At 47.2% G+C, this 21,539-nt stretch overlaps 1 long non-coding RNA gene across 1 annotated transcript; it reads left to right on the top strand.

The window, feature by feature from the left end:
* Positions 1-5,641: 5,641 nt before the first annotated feature.
* LOC122495500 lies at positions 5,642-21,339 on the top strand. The gene is made up of 2 exons (XR_006300477.1): positions 5,642-5,767; positions 19,941-21,339. It is a non-coding gene; the product is annotated as an uncharacterized LOC122495500 (long non-coding RNA).
* The last annotated feature ends 200 nt before the right edge of the window (positions 21,340-21,539 follow it).

The raw sequence follows: 21,539 nt of genomic DNA, 5'->3' as shown, positions 1-21,539 counted from the left end.
CCTGTTGAACGCATGCAATATAGTCTCAGTGAGATCCGGTCCTCTCTAGGGTGTCCCCTCCCATAAAGCTGCCAGGCAGAACAGTCTTTCTTCTATCTATTTTCTTGATTTGTTCTCCTGGTCAGCTCTAAGCTGAGATGGGCACTGAGGGCTCTCACAATGCTGATGCAGTTCCAGAAAGCCAGTGCCAGAAATCTGACTTAGGAGGAGAGGAGCGACTTGCCTGGCGGGGTATTTACCGATGCCATTCCGGACTTGTGAGACCTGTGTCCAAGTGCCATGGGGGTGTGGGCGGCCTTCTCTTGTGGGACAATCACAGCCCACTCTGATTAACACACAAACCCAAGTCTCCTCACCCTGAGGCTCCGATCACGGACAGTGGCTCCTTCTAGAACAGTCTGGCACATTACAGGTCCTGTTCTCGGTCTTCTCCAGCGGTAACAGCTCAATGTGGAATCCGTTACAGAATCGAGACCGAGACATCTAGAGGGATGGTGTTCCTTGAGTCTCATCCCACCCCTGTCCTAAGGCAGTTTCAAATGAGAGTTACTGCCTGCCGGGCATGTCTGCATGACACAGGGTTCAGAGAGAAGGTAATTTCAAGTTTTCTTGATGGATACGATTCTAATGTAGTAGCTCCCAGGACTTAAGCTTCCATAGTGAAACGTGAACTTCATGTCTTTGGATAAGAAATTGAATGGGGTTTCTTTAATTTCACTCCAGGATGGATTCTCATCGCTGCGAATGCACTCAGGCTCTAAGGTAAGGGTGTGCAATGTCAGTGCTCTGCTCTGAGTGACCAGATGTCCATCAAAAGAATGGGTGTTCTTTTATGAACCAACTCTAAAGATCAACATGAACGCCCTGGTGATTTCTCTACAGACCCCGACAAAGGGCAGCCAAAGCGGTCACTGACTTGGTTGTGTACGAAAACTGAAAATTCAGCGAGGAACACAATGCTTTAAAAAAAAGAAAAAGAGAAACTAAAATGAGTGTGAGTCCAGCGGACACAGCTACTCTTGACCTCTAATGTCAGGAGAAACAAGAAAGGAACAGAGAAAGAAAACGTAAATCCTTAATCAATAGAGGTTTAATAAAAGCAGAAAAAAATTGGGAATGCTGATTTTTATAGAATTAATATATCACTGAACTTCGACGCTGACATAGCAGTGGCCGACGGAAGCTCAGGAGACAGCGTTTTTAGGCACGCACCATTTTCTAAATTTGAAAGGCTTTTGCTGACTCCCTCACAAGAGACGAGGGCAGAAGCAGCCCAAGAAGTGATAGACAAGAAAACGGTTTATTTTTAAAAGGTCCGTGCAGGCGAAGCAGCGTCTGACTGGATGGCCAGCTCCTAGAGCACAAAGTGAATAGCGAGAAGTCGTCGAGGTCAACACGACCGGTGTCAGCGCATTCTCTGAAGACCTGGGCGAGGGGACAGGTTGTAGGTGGTCAAACCCGCTGAGGGCACAAAGGTGTTGAGGCCAGAAAGGACCAACGGGAAGAAGAGAAAAGCTGCCTGAAAATCAGTAGGTCATGATCCAGGGGACCGATAGGCGATTGCAAAATAACCATGTAGGCATTAATGCTCTTGGAAGATGTCTTCTGAGCTATGTGTCAGCCTGGAGCATTTTCCATCCTTCAGCTTCCCAGAAGAAGCTGTAGGCTTCAACCTCACCGAAGCTGACATATGGTGGCACCTGGGAATGTGTGTCTGCGGTTAGAGACAGGAAGAGGACTGGGGTTGTACTGGAAAAGAATGATATAGAAAAAATGCCAAATGTTGGGAGCCAGACCACCCCCATCCGTGACGAGGTCCATGTCTGGCTCTGCTTCTGATTGGGTTTTTTGACCCTGAATGAATCTGGGGGGAATTTGCCCAGCAAAGTGCAGGGAGCATTGGAAATGGAGACACACATGCATGGATAATTTCCTAAGCTGTTTGGTCTTTGAAGACAATTCGGGTATAAGGAGTATTTTACATGTTAAGAGTTTGGGAAGATTATGATCACGTGTTTTGAAATATTTTTCCAAACTTTTGTCATGTTCAGTGTTTTTCCAAAATTATTTAACTTACAATTTACCGTATGAACATTTGAGAAGAAAGAATTTGAAGAGCTTCTGATGGTACGACGCAGAAGGGTAATATATTGTGTTTACACGTTGGCTTTTCAATCTTCCAAAGTGCATCCTTGTCTCTTAAAAAGACGGAATGTTCCAACTAATGTGGCACGTTGTGAAAGGGAACTAGAATTGCCCACGCTGGTTCAGGTAAGTAAGTGGGCAGTGTAGGTACTGCCTGGACTCAGACTCCAGCTCTCCGCCTCTGTCCCTTACCGGGCACCTGGGATGTTAATTAACCCTTCAATGCCTCGGTTTTCCACCTGCAAAATGGGAATAATTATAAGACTGATCTCATAGGGACATATTCATAACTCATGAAGTTAATACATGTGAAGCACGCAGAAAAATCCCTGGCCAGACAGGAAGGTGATGTCAACAAATGTAAGTTGTTGTTAATGCTATTATTAGACTGAGTTCAAATGTAAATAATATTTCAAGAAGGAATATTGCATCAATATGTCCCTGTGGTAGCTGGGAGTCTGCGCAATTAACAAAGGGAAAAATGTGAAGCCTTTGAAGAGTGGGAAGGCGATCTAACACGAAGAAGAAACACACGTCCGTAACAGGAGACAAGCTGTAAGTTTTGGTCAAGGATATATTCCTGGGAGCCTTTAGGGGTCCAGCAAAACCATAAACAAGCTGCAATTACCCCTTGTAGAGGTGCAGATACAAAGGGAGCTGTTCCAATTGTTCATTTCTCTGTGCAATACACAGAAATCCATCAGAGCCCTTTCCTGCCCTTGGCGATGATGGAGGAATTTGCCCAAACACGGAGCATTCACATCGCTCTTGGGAAGAAAGGCTTTCTCTACAACTGAGGCAATGCTATTCTCACTAGTGAGCATTCTTCAAGAAAGAGTGTGAGACACTGTAATTCACTGAGAAATTACGGACAAGAGTGTTGTGTTCAGTTAAGTCGCTAATTGTCTTGGGCTCTCTGCACTTGAGAGAATCCGAGAAAGACGAGAGTGTCTAAGGCGAGGTGGATTTTTATTTTATTTTATTTTACTTTATTTTTACTTACTTTTATTTTATTTCACTTTATTTTATTTTTTTCTTTTGTCCGTTTTCTTTTTGGCAAAAAAGCAATGATGGAAAAGGTTTTGCAGCTGTCAGGTAAAAAATGACCTTCATAGACATCTACTTGACACTTTCATATGCTTTTCACGGCTTCTGAGGAGGAAGGCACATACTGTGGGAAGTCTGGGCCGCGTCGTGGGTGGTGAGGCCAGCAAGGAGAAGTGACCCAGTGATGGCTCTGTTGCCATGAGCCCTGGAAGTAGAAACTCCCTTACGTTGTGCTGCAGGGCCAGGATCTGGAAGTTCTCCGTGAGGGCTGTGTGAGCCTCAGCGGAAACTCAGCGCAGGCTCGCTGTCGCAGTGCGGAGTGACACGAGTGGCCCAGAAAGCTGTCTCCGCTTCTGTGTGGGACCCGGAGCTCTCCGTCCGCGGAGACCTGGGGCCCAGGGAACAAGCGTCAGCACCCTCGGTGACACCGCTGGGTTTCCCAGAGGGGTGTGTGCGGCGGCCCAGCTCCCGGCAGGTGGAGGGGCAGAAGTTACTGGATTGAGGGAGGGAGGCGGGCCCGGGTGAGGAGAACGGGCCCTTCCTGTGAAGTGGCTGCGGGTTGGCTCCGCCCGTGAACACGGCCCCCGGGGCTCCGGCTGTCCTGGGCGACACGTGGCAGCGGGGCGGGAGAGCCTGGGCAGGCCCCGTGCAGCCCTGTGGGGCACCCACGGAGCACCTGTGCAGATCGGAGGAGCACCCCGGAGCACCCCGGGAGCACCCCGCGTACCTGCGGAGCACCTGCGGAGCATCTGTGCAGATCGGAGGAGCACCTACGGAGCACCCACACAGCACTCACAGAGCACCCCAAGTACCTGCGGAACACCTGTGCAGATCAGAGGAGCACCTGCAGAGCACCCACGGAGCACCCCGAGTACCTGCGAAGCACCTGTGCAGATCGGGGGAGCACCCTGGGAGCACTCCGCGTACCTGTGGAGCATCTGCAGAGCACCTGTGCAGATCGGAGGAGCACTCCGAATACCTGTGGAGCATCTGTGCAGATCGGAGGAGCACCTGCAGAGCACCACAGAGCACTCACGGAGCGCCCCAAGTACCTGCGGAGCAGCTGTGCAGATCGGAGGAGCACCCCGGAGCACCCCGGGAGCACCCCGCGTACCTGTGGAGCACCCACGGAGCACTCATGGAGCTCCCCGCATACCTGCGGAGCATCTGTGCAGATCGGAGGAGCACCTGCAGAGCACCACAGAGCACTCACGGAGCGCCCCAAGTACCTGCGGAGCAGCTGTGCAGATCGGAGGAGCACCCTGGAGCACCCTGGGAGCACCCCGCGTACCTGTGGAGCACCCATGGAGCACTCATGGAGCTCCCCGCATACCTGCGGAGCATCTGTGCAGATCGGAGGAGCACCTGCAGAGCACCACAGAGCACTCACGGAGCGCCCCAATACCTGCGGAACACCTGTGCAGATCAGAGGAGCACCTGCAGAGCACCCACGGAGCACCCCGAGTACCTGCGAAGCACCTGTGCAGATCGGGGGAGCACCCCGGAGCACCCTGGGAGCACTCCGCGTACCTGTGGAGCATCTGCAGAGCACCTGTGCAGATCGGAGGAGCACCCCGGAGCACCCCGGGAACACCCCGCGTACCTGCGGAGCACCCACGGAGCACTCATGGAGCTCCCCGCATACCTGCGGAGCGCCTGTGCAGATCGGAGGAGCACCTACGGAGCACCCACATAGCACTCACAGAGCACCCCAAGTACCTGCGGAACACCTGTGCAGATCAGAGGAGCACCTGCAGAGCACCCACGGAGCACCCCGAGTACCTGCGTAGCACCTGTGCAAATCGGAGGAGCACCCCCGGAGCACCCACGGAGCACCCCGAGTACCTGCGGAGCACCCGAGGAGCCCCTTGCACATCGTAGGAGCATCCATGGAGCACGTGTGCAGCACCTGTGGAGCACCCCGGGAGCACCCGGCAGCATCTTCCGAGCGGGCGGGGTGTGAATGGTGAACCCACGGGTGGCCCTCAGCTGCACGCGCACCCGCTCCCGCCCACCTACTGCTGACCTCCCCGCGGAAGGGCCCGGGTCAGAGAACGCGCACCGGTCAGCCGCACGTGAGTGTGAACGCGCGTGAACCCCGGAGGCACGGGAGAACCAAACCTGCTCGCCAGGTGCAGTCGAGGAATCGGAGGGTCTGTCCGGAAGCGGACGACCCATCACTGCACGGGGTGGGGGGGGGGGGGTGGTCCCGAGAGCCCCTTCCTGGAAGTGACAGGTGGGTGAGGCCGGCACGACACCCCTGTCCCCGGGTTTGGTGCCGTCTGTGCGGAGATGGGGCCCCCGTGCGTCACGGAGCACCTGAGGGCAGAGCTGCTCCTTCTCCGTGTTCCGCCCCGTGTTCGCGTCTTCACACACTGGCGGCCACTCGCTGCATCGGCCACCGACCTCGTCCAGCTGCCCCCGCTCCGAGGAGGCACCTGCACCCACTTGAACCAACAGAATTTAGCGCAAACCGACGTTTGCGCAGCAGCCGGGTCTAAACCCGGATCTCCTGTGTGGTGGGAGCAGTCCCCTAGGAAGACGCCTGTCTGAAAATCCGCGTCTTTCCCGAAAGGTACGTGGAACCGAGGCTGCGAGGCCGGAGTCAGCTGCGGGTTGGGCATTCGTTACTGGCCGCATCCACCTGCCGCGTGTGCTCAGGGGGGCTGAGGGGGAGCCCTGGTAGGAGGCCGCTGTGCCGGCCCCGGGGGCCGCGAGGGCGGGGGTGTCAGGGCGCAGGGGGATCCCCGAGATGGGAATGGGCCGCTGACCTGAAAAGTCGGCGATGGTGCAGATGAAGGGCGGGGGGGGGGGGGGAAGGGGGCTACAAACCAGTGGTTGGACTTTTCTGGCAAAGCAGGAGCAGGTGGGTGGGAGGAAGCGAGGGCGCCTGGGGCCCCAGGCGGTGCAGTGAGGCTGGGGGCCGGGTGTGTGTGTGGGGGGGGTCTGAGGGAGCAGCGAGTGTGTGGGCAGGGGGCGAGGAGCCAGGAGGAGGCAGATCAGGAGGAGCCCCTAGGGGGGGAGTGGTGGGGGGAGAGCAGCTTTGTCAAATCACAAACACGACTCTTACACCCTGTGGACCAGCGGCTTTATCCCTTGTCAGCTGTGCAGCTCGTTTCTTTTTAAGCTAAAACGACCACGGGTGCGGGGCAGTGAAGGGGCGGGTATGGCTGAGGCGCAGGGACACCTGCTGTTGCTGCGCTGTTACCAGGGCCAAGGTGACCCTCCCGGTCAGCTCTGGGAGGACCCCGCACACTGGGAGGCCCTGCTGGGAAGGGTGGTGCATCGCAGACCCCGAGGCGCCCTCGGAGTTAAGAGGATTTGCAATTACAGAGAGAGAGAGAGAGAGAGAGAAGGAGAGAGGGGAGGTGGGGAGGGAATGAAGGGTCTGGGCAGGGCTGGGGCATTCCCTAAGGAGGGGCCCTCCATCCTTGGCAGTCAGCAGCTGTTCCCCTGATAACCTGGAGAGCCGGATATGGGGTGAGCTCAGTGCCTAGAAAATAGCCAACTGTCTTGTGTGTCTTCCAACCCATCACTTTAGCCTCCCGATGCAGTCAGGCTATTTTCTGGAAGCTCTTCAGAAATCAAGTTTCAGCAGCGCAGTAAAATATAAAATGGGATCTGGGTGACAGAAAATCCTAGTGTTGGACTGGGTATGAAGTTTTGGAGCTTGTGAAGGTCACCCTTTGTGAGGTAAAGCCAGAGTCATTTGGAACCAACAATGGGTTCTTATCCAACCCAGGTAGAAACAGCATTTCACCCCCCAAGCCAGGCTTAATTCCACCAACATAAAGAAAAAGATTACGTGTTTGGAAACAATGCGCAGGAAGGGATTAAGGGCAAAAATCCCGGCGTGTCTCAATCCTACATTCATCCCACCAGCATTGGACAGTGATGTTTACAAAATTCTGTCAGCCTGAGGCGGAAAACCAAGTTAATATGTCCAACACTAAAATGGATGCGTTAGAAAGAATGTTGCCGATTTTTGCCTCTCTTGGGAGGAAGATCATTGTATCTGCTAAATTACATTGGATTTTCTTCTTTGTGATAGGATGGGTTTTGAAGAGAGAAACTATTTCCTCTGGGGAAGTTGGTCTACGTTGCTTTTCTATCACCTGAAAGTACTGTGACCAGCATATCCCAGAACTAAGCTTTCCATTTTCCCGCGGCTCGCTCTACTAATACACAAAGAATAGCTTTAAGAAAATTAAAAAAAAAAAAATGCAGAGAAAGTTCTGATACCTAATGCCTTACCATCCAAAATGTTGGGTGAAAAAAATGCCTAAAGTCCCCTACACTATTTGTTAAAACAGAAGATTTTGCTAATTAGAATTCAGGCAGATTGTATTGGGCTGGTGCTGAGAAAAAAACCGCTTTGCTTTCTGTACGCTTAAGTTACCACTGTTCCGTTACATTACGTAGTTAAAATGACTTTTACCATTATATTGCACCAGGGCCCACCCTAATGACTCCACTTTGACCTTAATTACATACTTATAGATGCTGTCTTTAAATACACAGTCTGAGGTCCTGGCGGTTACAGCTTCAATGCATCAATTTTGTGGGGACACAGTTCAACTCCTAAAAATCATGGTAGGAAGTCTCCTGACGGTGTAGGGTTCCTCTAGGGTCACATTCATCTTCTGGACATTTTGAGACTGAGAATCTGCCTTTACCAATTCTCTTCTTATTCTAATTTTTCTAAGTACCTCAGTCTCTTGAGGCACCAGGACAGGAATGAATAAATAAAAAGCAAACGATAACAATGAAACCAAAAGCCCTCAGTTTTAACTAGAACGTCTTTTTCCACATCTTGTTTCTCGCGAAGCCCTGAGGATTATTCCTGTGAAGTGACTTTCATTTCTGTCCCCTCCTGCTCTTTTCTGTCTCCCATTATGGTCAGACTATTGGCTTATGTCCCTAACTATAGCACAAGGAAGTTTCTAGCGTAGTGCTTGACTAAATAGTGTCATAGTTTTTTCCCTTCGGGGGTGTGCTTCTGAACTCGCTGTGATTCTGGGGGGCTGTGTGGAGGTCACTAGTGCTTTTCACAGACAATTTGTTGACTCCTCCTGGGAACATGATACAGTTGCCCTTTCTGCCTCTTTGAAAGTGAGTGCTGACTTTCTGACCTGCTTTGACCAGTGAAATGCGAAAGGAAGTAATAGACATTTCTTCATGAGGGGCTGTCAGTCAAGGGCCCTCCCCTACCTCACCGCAGGGGTGTGCCTGGGGCCTAAGGGTACACGAATCTGATTACCCTTCTCTTCTGGAACGCATCGAGACCTGGGGCCCCAAAGGGACCAGTCTGAACCCATTCTCTTCCTTTCTGAGCTCCTAAGAGGTAAATACCGTGTGAGCTCAGAGTAACAACACCTTCTCATGTATCACTTTGAAGAAGGTATTCCTGAGAGAGAACCAATACAGAAAAGCAGAACCGAGAGATGGAGAGAAAGGGCAGATTTCTGAGGATGTAGTTTTAGTATCTGGACTTGGAGATCTGCATAACTCTGTGTGTGTGTGTGTGTGTGTGTGTGTGTGTGTAATATACCTTCTTTTGTGTTTAAAGATCAGAACTGGGTTTTTTACTCTCATACTGGCATTCACTTCCATTTCCCTCCCGTCCCTACCAGGAAGTCTGTAAGACTATTTTCAAGTCTGTAGACCAGAAGTCTATAAGAATCTCCCAGGTGACTCTACGAATTAACCAATTTCATCCATCGCTATTATCTTATGTATTTCCAATGACTGAAAATTCTCGCAGAATGAATTGCTAAGTCTCAGCTCTAACTTACATTGCTCAACACCTGATTGCCATCTGCCTGTGCTCATCTGTCCCCACTGCCCTGCAGGGACATAGTACATTGTTTGTGAGAAATGTGAGCATTCCTTACACTTTATCCTGTCCATCCTCCAGCCCGTGCCCATTCATCTGGAATGCTCAGGACCCTCAACGCCATTAAGAGAATTCACACCTCTTCTTCCAGACTCAAATCAAAAGCCAAACTTTCCATAAGCTTCCTTCTGTTACTAGTCATGAAATAACGTTGATCAACCTTCAATTGCAGAAATACCATGGTGTATGAGAAGGAAGAAAAAGAATCTATATTTCTCAGTTACTGACCTGAGTGTCCTTCCTCATTGGTTAATATTCAGAAATATCACCTGGTCTTTTCTGTTCCCCAGACTCATTGAGATGAGCGAGAGTTAACGTAGATTGAAGTGAACTTTTACTCATATTTATCTGTCACTGGATTGTTTTGTGATTGTGTGTGCATCATTTCTCATAGGTTGTAACTCCTCCAGGGAAAGAATGAGGTGGCATGTGTCATTAAAGTGACTAAAGAGACTTGTGTCTTAGACACAAAAGGGCTTTAATATACTCTACTGCATCAATAAACTAATCATAGAAGAATATGATTAAGAGATAGCTATATCCAACAGCATTTATACAGTATAGATTTTAGACATTGGAATCACTAGATAGAGTTTGTCGAACTTTCACAATCTTTAGGAAAACGGTGTCTTTGGCAAAATCAACGTAAAACATTTCTATGCTTTAAAGTGATGACATCAAAACAGATTTTTGATACTGTTTCTTTGACTTCTGTCACCTCATGTTCCCCACCCCCCCCCCGATTAAAGATAGGGCGATTTGTATGAACTAAAACTACTTTTCTTCATAAAATGAAAAAAGACAAAAATTGCATTCATAACTATTCTAATAACCGCTTGGCTCTCAGATTGTGTGGCATCGGGGCATATCGCTCGCTTTTTTCTCGTTTGACAATAAAAATCAATGGCTTTTGGATTCTTTATTCTTTGGAGAAGAAACAGAAGTCTTGGGGTGTATTCTCTTGGTCACACAATCATTTATGGCCATCTATGAGCTCCTCAATCACAGGAAACTTCCGGCTACAGTTGCAAATGTCTCTTTTTCTCCTACTAGGCGGAAGCACATTCTTTACCTCTTTACCAAGAGTTATAAAACCCTTGGGCATCTGAGAAGACTCCAGATGTTCTACATTTGCCTCTAATGTTTGAACGCAACGAACAAAGTGCCCCAGCTGGCATTGTCTTTTGAGCTAATCTAGATACAGCCCTCACATTCCACCCTCGGGAGAAACTAAGGCAGGAGTGGCAAAGTGACTTTCGAGGTCACTGGGGCAGGGGCAGGGCTGGGACCCCCACCTTCTTACATTCACTGTCCTGGGATGGGGTCTTCCGAGGGTGTATTTGTCCTAGCACACGGAACAACCTGTGTATAAGGATCCATGGGGGCAGTCTCCTGCCAGCGGTGCCCAGGTCCCTAAGAAGGTCCCCTCTCTGTTCAGCCAGGCCAAGGGCTTGAAGTGCCCCAAACCACATGAAGCCACAGATACCGATGCCCTGTACTCAGCCCTGTCTTTATTCTGACCCCAGTTGCCTGTAGACGAGGCTGATCTTCTGGCTGGATTATGGAGATGTAGCGATACACCTGTCTCCTGGGGCCGTCACAAGTTCATGGGGCTCTGCTGCACCTGACGTGGGTTTGCAGTATCCTAGAGAACCAGGGGTGCTGAAATAGAGAGCGTGCCACCAATACAAGCTGGTAGACTGGGCAAAGCGTATTTTATCAACAGAGCAGAGAGCAGATTTATAGTACACAATTGTGTATTATGACAAGTAAAAATAGCTTTTTCCCCTCCATGTTCTGGAAAATTTTTGTTTCTTAACTACGAGGGAACTGTTCACAGGTTGCTATTGCCCTGTTGAGGGTAGGGATAGAGATGAAAAACATCTGTGAAGATCCTGGAAGTATTTTACATTCAAGAAACCACCGAGGGCAGTCTTCCATAGGCAAAGCATTGTCATGGGGGTTATTTGGGATCTGAGATGATCACAGACTCTGCCCTCCAGGAGCTCATAATTCATTAGGTGTTTATGCAAGAATGCAAGAGAGACATTGACAAGTTCCAAAAGAGCCGTGAAAGTGATAACTTAATTCCGAGGAAGGGGCACTCAGCTTTCCACTGGGTGTGTTGAAGGCAAGAGGGAAGATCCTTTCTTCATGTCTTTCGATTTCAGCAAAGTAGCACGAATAGCTTATCAGAAGGAGCTGACTAATTACACCGTGTGCTTTCCTGCGGTGGGGAAGACAGTGTCACCTGAGCAAGTCACGGTCAAGCACAGATGCTCATCACAGTTCCAGAAGTCATTGCTTCACTGAATACACGTTCCTCTTACATGGAAGGTTGCATGTGAGCCTGTGCTTTAGAATTTTGAAGTGAATAAAAACTCCCCAAATTAGGGAGTTTGCCGTCCTTTCATTGATTGGAGAGATGTTTAAACGTGAGGAAAGTTTTAAAAATGATGTGTCTGCAGTTGGATTTTAAACAATACCTTTGATCTTGCCCTCTGTACCTCCAAACTACAAATCAGCCTTTCCCCAAGCTCCTATGTTGATTTTTATCCCGTTTTCATTGGGAATGCCCACGATCCTGGACCTAAGTGAGATCTATTATTGGATTATTGCAATAGTGAGAAATTGCCGTGGTGAGGAAAATGAGAGACGACACAAGGCAGCCTTAGCCTGTAGAGTACCTTTTCTCTCTGTTTAATATATACATATTTTCCTCTTTCAAAGACTCTGTTTTGTTTTGTTTTTGTTGTGACAGGAAATGCTTTATCTCACTCGTTCTCATATCCATCAAATCCACCATGGTTTATGGCACACAGCAGTTCTCTTTCTTGAGAACTAGATTAAAAATGAACGAATGGATGGATGCATGAATAAATGGGAGAATTTCATCATTTCCACTCTTAAGAATGAACCACTCAATCATGTTACAGAAAGTCCTAACCCCACAGAATTGGAACGTACCCAAAATGTAGGTTGAGGCTTTGTGACGGTTGCTCTAACTTGGCATATTGCACAAACTGGGCTGAACTTACCACGATGGCACTGGTAGGGGGCCGTGCCCAGGCTTTGGCAGATAAGGTAGAATATAGCTATGGTACTTGACATCTAGTGATTTTTGCTTAATTGAAGGAAATGGACATGGAAAGGAAAAGGAAATGAGCAGCAGACAGCTGATGCGAAAATGCAAGGGTGTGGAAAAACTGTGACTCGTGTGTCAAGGAAGGAAGGACTAGGGGACACTGACGCAGGTGATGGGATTGCTCGGGAATCGCCCCAGCCGAAGGCTCACGAGCCTTTACTTCTGTAAGTTGTTTGTGGGAGCCCAGCTGCTGTGTCCCCCCGGGGACAAGCCTCCTGTGTCTCATACATCTCTGAAAATGCATTCTAGACCCGTTCAAGCGAGGCCATCGAATCTACATGATACGTGAAGTCAGTGGATTAGAGAGAAATCTGTGTCTCATGGAAACAATAAAAAGATGTAGCCGTGAAAAGCAGCTTACAAGTAGCGACATAATAGCACTGTGTGATAATCTCATTAAGTGGGAGCATTTATTTGGTAACCCTGGTTGCAGGCAAATGAAAGCTGGTAGACTGGGCAAAATATATTTTATCAACAGACCAGAGAGCAGATTTCTAGTGCACAGTTGCGTATGATGACAAGCAAAAATAATGACATAATTGCCCAAGGGCTCCAATAACATTAATTTGTGCGCAGAAATAAGATAAGCCAAGGGCAGCTGCTAAGATTGTGGTGGGCAGAATCAAGCTCCCTTCCTCAAAGATGTTCACACTATCATCCCTAGAGCAGGTGGACAAGGGGAGTTGAAGTTGAAGCTGAAATTAAGCTTGCTAATCAGATGACCTTAAAATAAAGAGATCCTGGGTCACGTGGGTGGGTCCAGTGAGTCACCGGGATCCTCACCTGTGGAAGATAGAGGCAAAAGGGCGAGGTCTGGGTCAGAGAGAGATTTGGAAATGGTATTCTGCCGGCTTTAAAGATGGAGGAAGTGTCCTCAAGCCAAAGAATACAGGCAGCTTCTAGAATCTGGAAAAGGCAAGAGACACGTTCTCCCCTAGAGCCAGGCAGGTCTGCTGACCCCTCGATTTAGTCTACCGAGGCCCATTTTGGACTTCTGACCTCCAGAGCTATAAGATAACAAATTGGTATTGTTCTTGGCCACTAAGGTTGTGGAAATGTAACAGCATTAGAGAACCAATATAAAGATATTTTCAAACAATCGTAGAATATGTATACCATCGTACCTTCAAATAAATTAAATGAGGAACAGATAAGAGTGAACTTTCCAACACCATTTCTGATTTCTACTCAACACTGAAGACTGAGGATTGGGTCTGGAAGGGACGTATTCCCTCACGTCTCATGGGAGATTTTGCGTGGGTGGTGCTGGAAGCCTGGGACCTGTGGGGCACAGCAGCTGGGCTCCCGCAGGTAACTTTAGGGAGCAGAGACTCATGAGCCTTTGGCTAGGGAAATGCGTGAATCCGCCCATGAAGAAACCTTCCTCACATCAGCAACTCTATAAATACGGCCAAGCTTAACCAAAAAAAAATCACATTAAAGAGCCCAAGAATGGAAACGACCTACAATGTATTGACATTAGTATATTGGATGGTAAAAACACATTCACAAAAGTTGCCAAAGACCCAAATCAAGTAAAAACAGTATACGTTTCCTTACATCCTCCTCTTAACATCATGGAAGGCTGGGGGAGGGGTGTGTCAGGTCTTGTTCTGCCTGCTGGACACGGCATCTTGCAGTTCTAAGTTCAGAGCCAGTGGCTGTGGTGTGCCCAGTTCCTGTCAAGCAGGGGTCTCTGCTTCTTCTCTCTGGGGTAGATGAGCACATTGTTTGTAGCTGAAACCCCAAGCATAGAGGAGAAGTTGTCAGCTTCTAGTCTGAAAAAAAAAAAAAAAAACATAGACTGAGGTCCACACTCTATGTACGGAACTGGATTTGGCATCTTCCAGCAAGACGATTTTATTCAATTTCCATTTCTATTGGGTGTTTTAAATCTTGCCCCCTTGACTGTTTCCACTCCTAGTGCTCTATATAGGCTAACACTTAGTCCCCAACTCATTTCTGGCCCATAGATATTTTCCCTAATTTTTATTAAAAAAAATTCAAGGATATCTATGTGTGTGTGTATACATGTGTGCATGTACGTGTACTTGTATATATCCTCGTCTTTTCTGAGTATATGGCGTAAAGGGCTTTTGGATGCCTCTGACCAGAAGTTTAATCTTTAAATGAGGACTGGCCTCTGGCATGTCAGGCAGGGGGAAGGAATAGCTTTTTGAAAAGAATATGGAGAGTACTTTTTTATGGTTCATTAAATGGGCAAGAGATATCTTTTTGTCTTATGAATATATACAGAGCTGAAAAGTCTTGAAGATTCAGCAAAGCAGTTTTAGTAAGACCCATCCCCATTTAAACCGGGTAGTGAAAACAAGCAAAGCCTTGAATGGTGGCCATCCAGTGTTCCATTTTGGAAGGAGTGAGACAGTGGTATCTCCTATATGGATATTGAGGCATAATAAACGAAATCAGTGTAAGACTTTTTTTTTTATAGCATATAGTATCATGAATTAATGTACATCCATCCATAAGAATTCTTTTGTTGGTTTTGGAAATTATTATTTTTCTCTTAAGAAATGTTCCAATGGTTCCTGAGCTCGAGAAGCATGCACCCCCTAAGACTACAGGTCTTAACCAGGAAGCTTACGTGGTCATTTCATTTCTAGCTCTACCTAGCTGTGTGGTCTACAACAATACAGCGAATCCTCTGTTATTTACGTGCTCTCAGGCTACCGAAACCGCTGGTTTCTTAGTGATGCCACGGGGAAGCAGTCAGTCTGTGTGCGTGTTTGCTGGAAATTATACAACACGCCGTGGGAGTCGTTAACCCTTCGTTCATAGACGCTGCCGTTCCAAATACCTTCTCTTCCATCTCTCCTGACTGTTTGCAACATATAAAGACATAGAAAAGTGGTTATTACTTATCAAAATGTATTTCCCCAGCAAAATGCAAAATGAATACGTCCCTGCCTTTCTGCCGTGTTTCTTTTCCCCTTTGCTCAGCGAAGGTTCCTTGAGCTTATGGGCTAAGCCTGCACTTTTGCACCTTGGAGCGTTTAGAGGACATTTTGAGCAGTTCCGCCACTGTGAAGCTTGCTGCTCGACGCTTCCTAAGTTTTACTCTGACTGGCGGATCCACGAGGGGATTTACGAAATGTTTAGCATTTGTGTAGCACTTGCCCCGTAGAGAAGTAATCGTTTTTCATACAGCAGAATTGCAAAGAAGACTTTTCCCTTTAACCTACTAAAATATGAAGGCGAAAGCTAACTTACACTAATTTTCCGTTCCATGTAATTCAAATGAGCACATTTATAAGCAATATTAACGTTGGCTCTAAGTAACGATATTTGAGAGAAGAAACGGGATTTTTGGGTGACCAAGAACTTTTCAGTTCTAAGAAATAGAAAGCAAAGGGCCCCTGGGTGGCTCAGTTGGTGAAACATCAGACTCTTGATTTCTGCTCAGGTCATGACCTCATGGTTCATGAGTTCAAGCCCCACATCAGGCTCTGCGGTGACGGTGTGGAACCTGCTCGGAATTCTCTCTCCCTCTCTCTCTGCCCCTCTCTCTCTCTCTCTCTCTCGAATGAATGAATAAATAGAATTAGAAATCAACTCTGGTTAAATCAAGGACAGAGGGGTTTTTTCCAAGGCTGTGATTTAGACAAAGAAATGAAAGAGGAAACGGAATCAGCAGGTGCAATCTCCCTGGGGTGTGCTGACCTTGAGTGTCCCTCCACTCCAGGTCACCATTCCAGGGTTAGAGGGGTGATCATTCTGGTTTGGTTCACATGCACCCGACGAGGAGAGAGTTCCTGAAAAGGCTGTTACCAAAAGAAGGGGCAATGGACGGTAGATTGCAAAAATCCAAATATTCCTTTCAGTAAATGGTCAGGTTTCAACAGAGAAGAGAAATAATCATGAAAGCAATTCAGAGTCATATGTTTTTACTTTGGAAAGTAATTTTCCATTAAATCACCGTGGATTTTAGAATCAAAAGGAGTTTAAAAAAGAAATTACGTTCAATTCAACAATGTAGTTACTTATGCTGCCCCAAAGCAATAAGAAGACGGTATGTAAGAGACGTTGCACATTTTTATGGATCTGAGATAAAGAACATTTAAACTACTGTACCTTGTAATATTTATTCAAATTGGCTTCAGCGAGACAGATGGCACATAGACCAAGAACTGCCTTAAGAATCATAAAGAAAAAGGAAGGATGCCTGGCAATAACTAAGTTATAGGAAAGCGGCGAGTGGCAGCTATTTTTTCTATTGAAATGTCTGGCTTTATTTAGACTCCTATGGATTAATCTGGGGGAGATAATAACACGTAAGGAAAATTAATAGGAAGCTATCATAATAAATGAGTATTATTCAACTATGCTTCAAAGAAAAAAATAAAGTGCATTCTCCTGTAAAAAAGATGAATATTAAAGTGGAAGGGATCTCATGAGAGAAGAGTCTAATAGTCCACACTAATGCTTTCAATCAGGGAAGAGCAGCTTTGGAGGCAGAATGTGAAGAGTGGATTGAATGCCAGAATCTCATTTTCCTTGTTTACTTTAACACCCAGATCCCAGAGCAGTTGTTGTCACATTGTAGGCATGCGATAAAAAATGCACTGAAAATTAATAAAATAATCAAGGGAAGATCACTGAAGCACAAAATGCTAGGGATCTAAGGGTGAAATTCTAGTCCCATTACTGAGACTTAGCTTGTATGACCACTGGAACCTTGAACTTTTCCAGGACTAGTTGTTAGACAAGGAAGTTGAATTAGATCACCTCTGAGTTTTTTTCAGAGAAGTTTAAAAATAAGCAGCAGGGTTCTCCAGCAATGCTCTTAAATACCAAATGTCATCAGGCACAAGCAAGTTCAAAGCAAGCTTGAAAAAACAGGAGAACAGGAAACCTTCTCTCCCCTTCTCCATTCAGGCATGGTCCCACTTTCCTCCCTCCACTGCTCATAGCAAAGAGTAATATGTTAATGGATGGGGGTTTGAATCAAGGACACTTCAACAGTGGACTTTTGAAAATTAAAGTGGCTGATGTGGATTCTCTGGGTAGAGAGCTCTGTCCAACAGTTGTGTCTCTGCAAATCCCTCGCTCTAGCTAAGCGTGTTTGCATCTTTTCATTTCTTCTTCCTAACTCTGCAGGACATAAAGTCTCCAGTAGCCACATTTTCCTTTGAATATGGGTCGCATTTTCCCATTTCTTTGTATGTCTAGTAATTTTGGATCGTTTCTTGGTCATTGTAACTCATGACATAGACACTATCCTGTTATGTTCCTCTGACGGTTATTGATTTTTTGTTTGTTTGTTTTTTGTTTTTATAGGCAGTTAACTTGATTGGACTCAAACTCCAAACTCTGCCTCTCTCCACAATGGGGTGCAACCCAAATCTCTGTTCCGATCCTGCAACCTTAGCTGCGTGGCTTGTGGTCAGCCTGCACACGAGTGGCTCGGGGTGAACAGAAGCTTTGTGTAGGGTTTGTGTCCCAAATCTGAAGCTCTCCCTCTGCCACCCTCCCTTTAGTGATTTTCCCCAATAACTTTTTAGCTCCTGTAGTTGCCCCATACTCCGTCCTCTGTTTCCTCAACCCTGTAGGTTTCTACGTGAGTTTTAGCACTTCATAGGCAACTGACTGAGACCTGCTCTCGGGCGAAAAGCTACCAAAAAGGGGGAAACTCGAACTTCGCACAAAACCAGTCTGTTTTCTCCACATGCCCAGCCCTCCAGCATTTGCCTCCCTTTGGCAAATCTCTAGTTTCCCCAAAGTGTTGTTTTTATATTTTGTCCAGAGTTTATGTAAAAATCTTCAGGAGCGTTGGTCCCGTCTGAGGCATTTGACCAGAACGAGGTGGGAAACTGCCGAGGCAAATAAGGAATAATGATTTCAGAGTCCAGATGAAGTAAAAGTTTGGTAAGGGTGGAGGGGGAAAGCTCTCCTTCCCTCTCCAAAACGGAGATGTGCCTATGTTTTGTGTATCTGAACTTGCTCAGATCAAGCCTCCAGTTACTGGGCTTTTGTCCTGTTATCAACAGGAAGTAAGATCAAGAAGAAGACGTTGCCAGGAGAACCAGGTTTCCTCAGAAATTCCATGGGGCATGCCGCCTAGCTCTGGAAGGTCTATGGATCAGAGAAAATGGAAGTGGTGTGGTTATCCCCAAACCAGAAAAAGTGGAAGAACCATCTCTTGATGTAGCATGCCTGGCATCACCCTTTGTGTCTCCCGGAACACACACCTTCAAAGGCTGTCCGAAAAGTCAGACCTTTACAGGCTTCACTAGTTGTGCTTAGAATTGAAGCGACTGACTTCTAGACTCCTAATAAGCAATGATTATCTGCATTTTCTTTTTCTCTCTCAGAGGAAAAAAAAAAAACTCACTTCATATTAGGAAGTCAATCCCCTACCTTTGCTTTTTACTTTTGCTCTGTTAGCTTTTGTTTACTTAAAATTTTTTTTAATGTTTATTTATTTTTGAGACAGACAGAGGCAGAGCACGAACGGGGGAGGGGCAGAGAGAGAGGGAGACAAAGGATCTGAAGCGGGCTCCTCAATGACAGCAGAGAGCCTGACGTGGGGCTCCAACTCACGACCTGAGCCAAAGTCGGATGCTCAACCAACTGAGCCCCCCAGGCACCCCCTCCTTCTCACTCTTAAGCAGAGGGTCACAGGCCACTACAGATGAGTTCGGTTTAGCCAGATGTAGAGAGAAGAATGAGCCCCTAGTCATTAGCCATATAACTTTTAGGCTAAACCAGGACATTTTTGGTAGGACAATTAACATACACAGAATGTTTTGAACAAATGTGACATGTGACCCCCTACTGATTCGGTGCATCTCTATTTCTCCTTTCCCACCCTTCACTGGAGCAGGCTGGGGCCCTCGACTCAGTATATTTAGCTCGTCTCTGCAAGAGCTCTGGTTGGGGGGCCCCATCTCCGCGTAGGTGCTGAGAGCTTTATTTTCTTACCTTTGCCGTGTCACGACCCTCTGTAGACCTCACGCCTGTACAGACCCCCTGACGCCTTTCCTATGATCTTTCTCTCTACAAGGCTAACAAGAATTTTCCCCAGGAACGCAGCTCTTACTTATTTCCAGGACCAAGGAGGCTGAAAATCTGAGTCGAATGCAATCCCGCCTTTAAAAACCTCTCCCCTAATCATTTACCAGGGACAACTGGTGCACATTCATATCTTTATTGTAAGGTGAAAAACCATGAACCTAAGGCACAGACAACAGGTGTGAAATTGAATTTTTTGTCTCCAATGATTCCCACGGGGGTATTGCCATCCGAGCAACCTGGGGACCATTGCATTTCCCAGTTGTGGGTCTATATTTACTCCGTAACATCCGCCAGGACTGTTAAATGTAATCCTCCGTCATCTTTGATAGAGCCCAGGATATTTTATAATTTAAGCGAAGAAAAATTATTCTTTAATTTTGCTCTGTAAACACATTGCAAAGTGAAATCCAATGTCTACGTAATTCGCATACATTCATAATTTCATTTTGGCGATTTATCTTTTCGTTTTGTGGTGGCAACATACCCACGACCACAGAAACGAACAAAATGCTTTTACGCTTGAAAATGTAAAATCCCATCATAGTAACAGTATTTTGCAAATGCATCCAGTTAGAATATTCATGCTAACCAGTGTGTATTCCACTCCAGTTCCCTATTGACTTCCCAGTTACACTATTTCAATCGAATTATTTTACTTTTGAATTTTTACAGGATACCAGTTTAAAACCCATTTATTCGGAAGGGGCATTGAAAAGCCTTCAAATTCTTCTTAGGCAGCCGTACTTTGGACTAAACTTTTAACTGAGTACCTTTCCCGCTGGATTTTACTGCAGACGTGAGGGTGAGGGTTACGAGCCTTGGTGATGTGAACAGAACGCCCAGGAACGCACGGAACATTCTTCTTCTGGCAGATGTGGGTCCCTCCCCCGATGCCTTATGTTCGGGGGACTCACACATTCAGGTTATCTGCTCGGCTCTGTGGACCTTCTGCTTAACCCTCTCCTATCGAAGTTCATTTACTATTCTGAAGAGACAGATGGGCCGAGAGGCAGGATTTTCTAAAACGATTTGAGCAAAGTCGCGAGTAGAGCTGGAGGCAGAAACCAGGCAGCCGAGCTGGTCTCGGGTTCCTTCTCGGCTTCCGAAGCTCAGGATTATCTCCAGTCTCACCAGTGGGAATTGGGAGGCAGGGCCACGTTCCTGTCCAGAGCTCAGGTTTGGGGCCAGATTCCCTGAACCTAATCACGGACTCCACCCTTGACTCCGTAGCTGGCCCCGCATGATGTGAAGAAGCCGTGGTTTCTTCCTCTATCAAACAGGACTTCTTCAAGCATCGTACTGGGCGAAAATGCGCTTCAGTAAGGTGATGAATATTACAGCTCAGTGCCTGCCGTAGAGTAGTGAGAGGCCACATGGAAAGTGGACCATGACCACACTGCATATTCAAACAGAACTCTGAGCCACACCTGCCCCGATCGGCTCAGGAAACCGACCACTATCTATGTCACGGGCCCAGGAAGCCGGCCTGCTCTCTGTAAGTCAGGAAGTCAGACTGTGGTGTCTGGGGAGCAATCCAGGAAGCCAGACAATAACTCCTGTAAAACCCGGCTCGGAAAGGGCAGCTTCCCCACTTTCTGCCCTGCGTCTAATTTAGGACCAGCCAAAGTGAGCCAAATACGCTCCCCGGCCAGTCCCCCGGGAGCCTGCACCCAGCGTCCCTGCACCGACAGCCTGCCATCGAGGCGGCCCTGAGCTGCGTCTTTCCCCCCATAAGCCTTTCCCAGCCCTGTGCCTGCCGGTGAGCCCCTGCCTCACTCCAGGAACGCTGGCTGACTCCCTGGCTAATGGCAATCCCTGAGTAGCCTCCGCTTTCCTCATTTGGCTGGTCTTCCTGTCTTTCCATTCAGCGAGTAGTATAAGTCATAAAAACAATCAAATAATTATTGAATTAAATATGAAATCAAGTCAATGAATCATCAAATAATGTATCTCCAGAAGACTCAGACGTAATTTCTCTTAATTCCAATGGAAGCATTATTGATCGTCTCTCCTTACATTCATTTTATTTTGCCGAATCTTGATTTTCTTAGTAAATTATTCACGGGTGGTATGCCAGCTTCACGTCCCCTGCTTATTGGTGTGCAGGCCGGTTAACTTCAAAGTGATTTGCGGCTCTCTAAGATCACCAGGGCCAGTAATTCTAACGCACTGTCTGAGACAGCCACACACAGGAGGGGACAGTGGCTTTCACAGCAGACTCGGTCCTGTCTCTGGCTTCTGCTGATCTTTCAGACTTGTCACAATACTCAG

The sequence above is a fragment of the Prionailurus bengalensis genome, chromosome A1, assembly GCF_016509475.1.
Source record: "Prionailurus bengalensis isolate Pbe53 chromosome A1, Fcat_Pben_1.1_paternal_pri, whole genome shotgun sequence".
In the NCBI taxonomy this organism is placed as follows: Eukaryota; Metazoa; Chordata; class Mammalia; order Carnivora; family Felidae; genus Prionailurus; species Prionailurus bengalensis.
The sequence above is the reverse complement of the archived record's forward strand: the minus strand, read 5'-3'. Positions and strand labels throughout refer to the sequence as shown.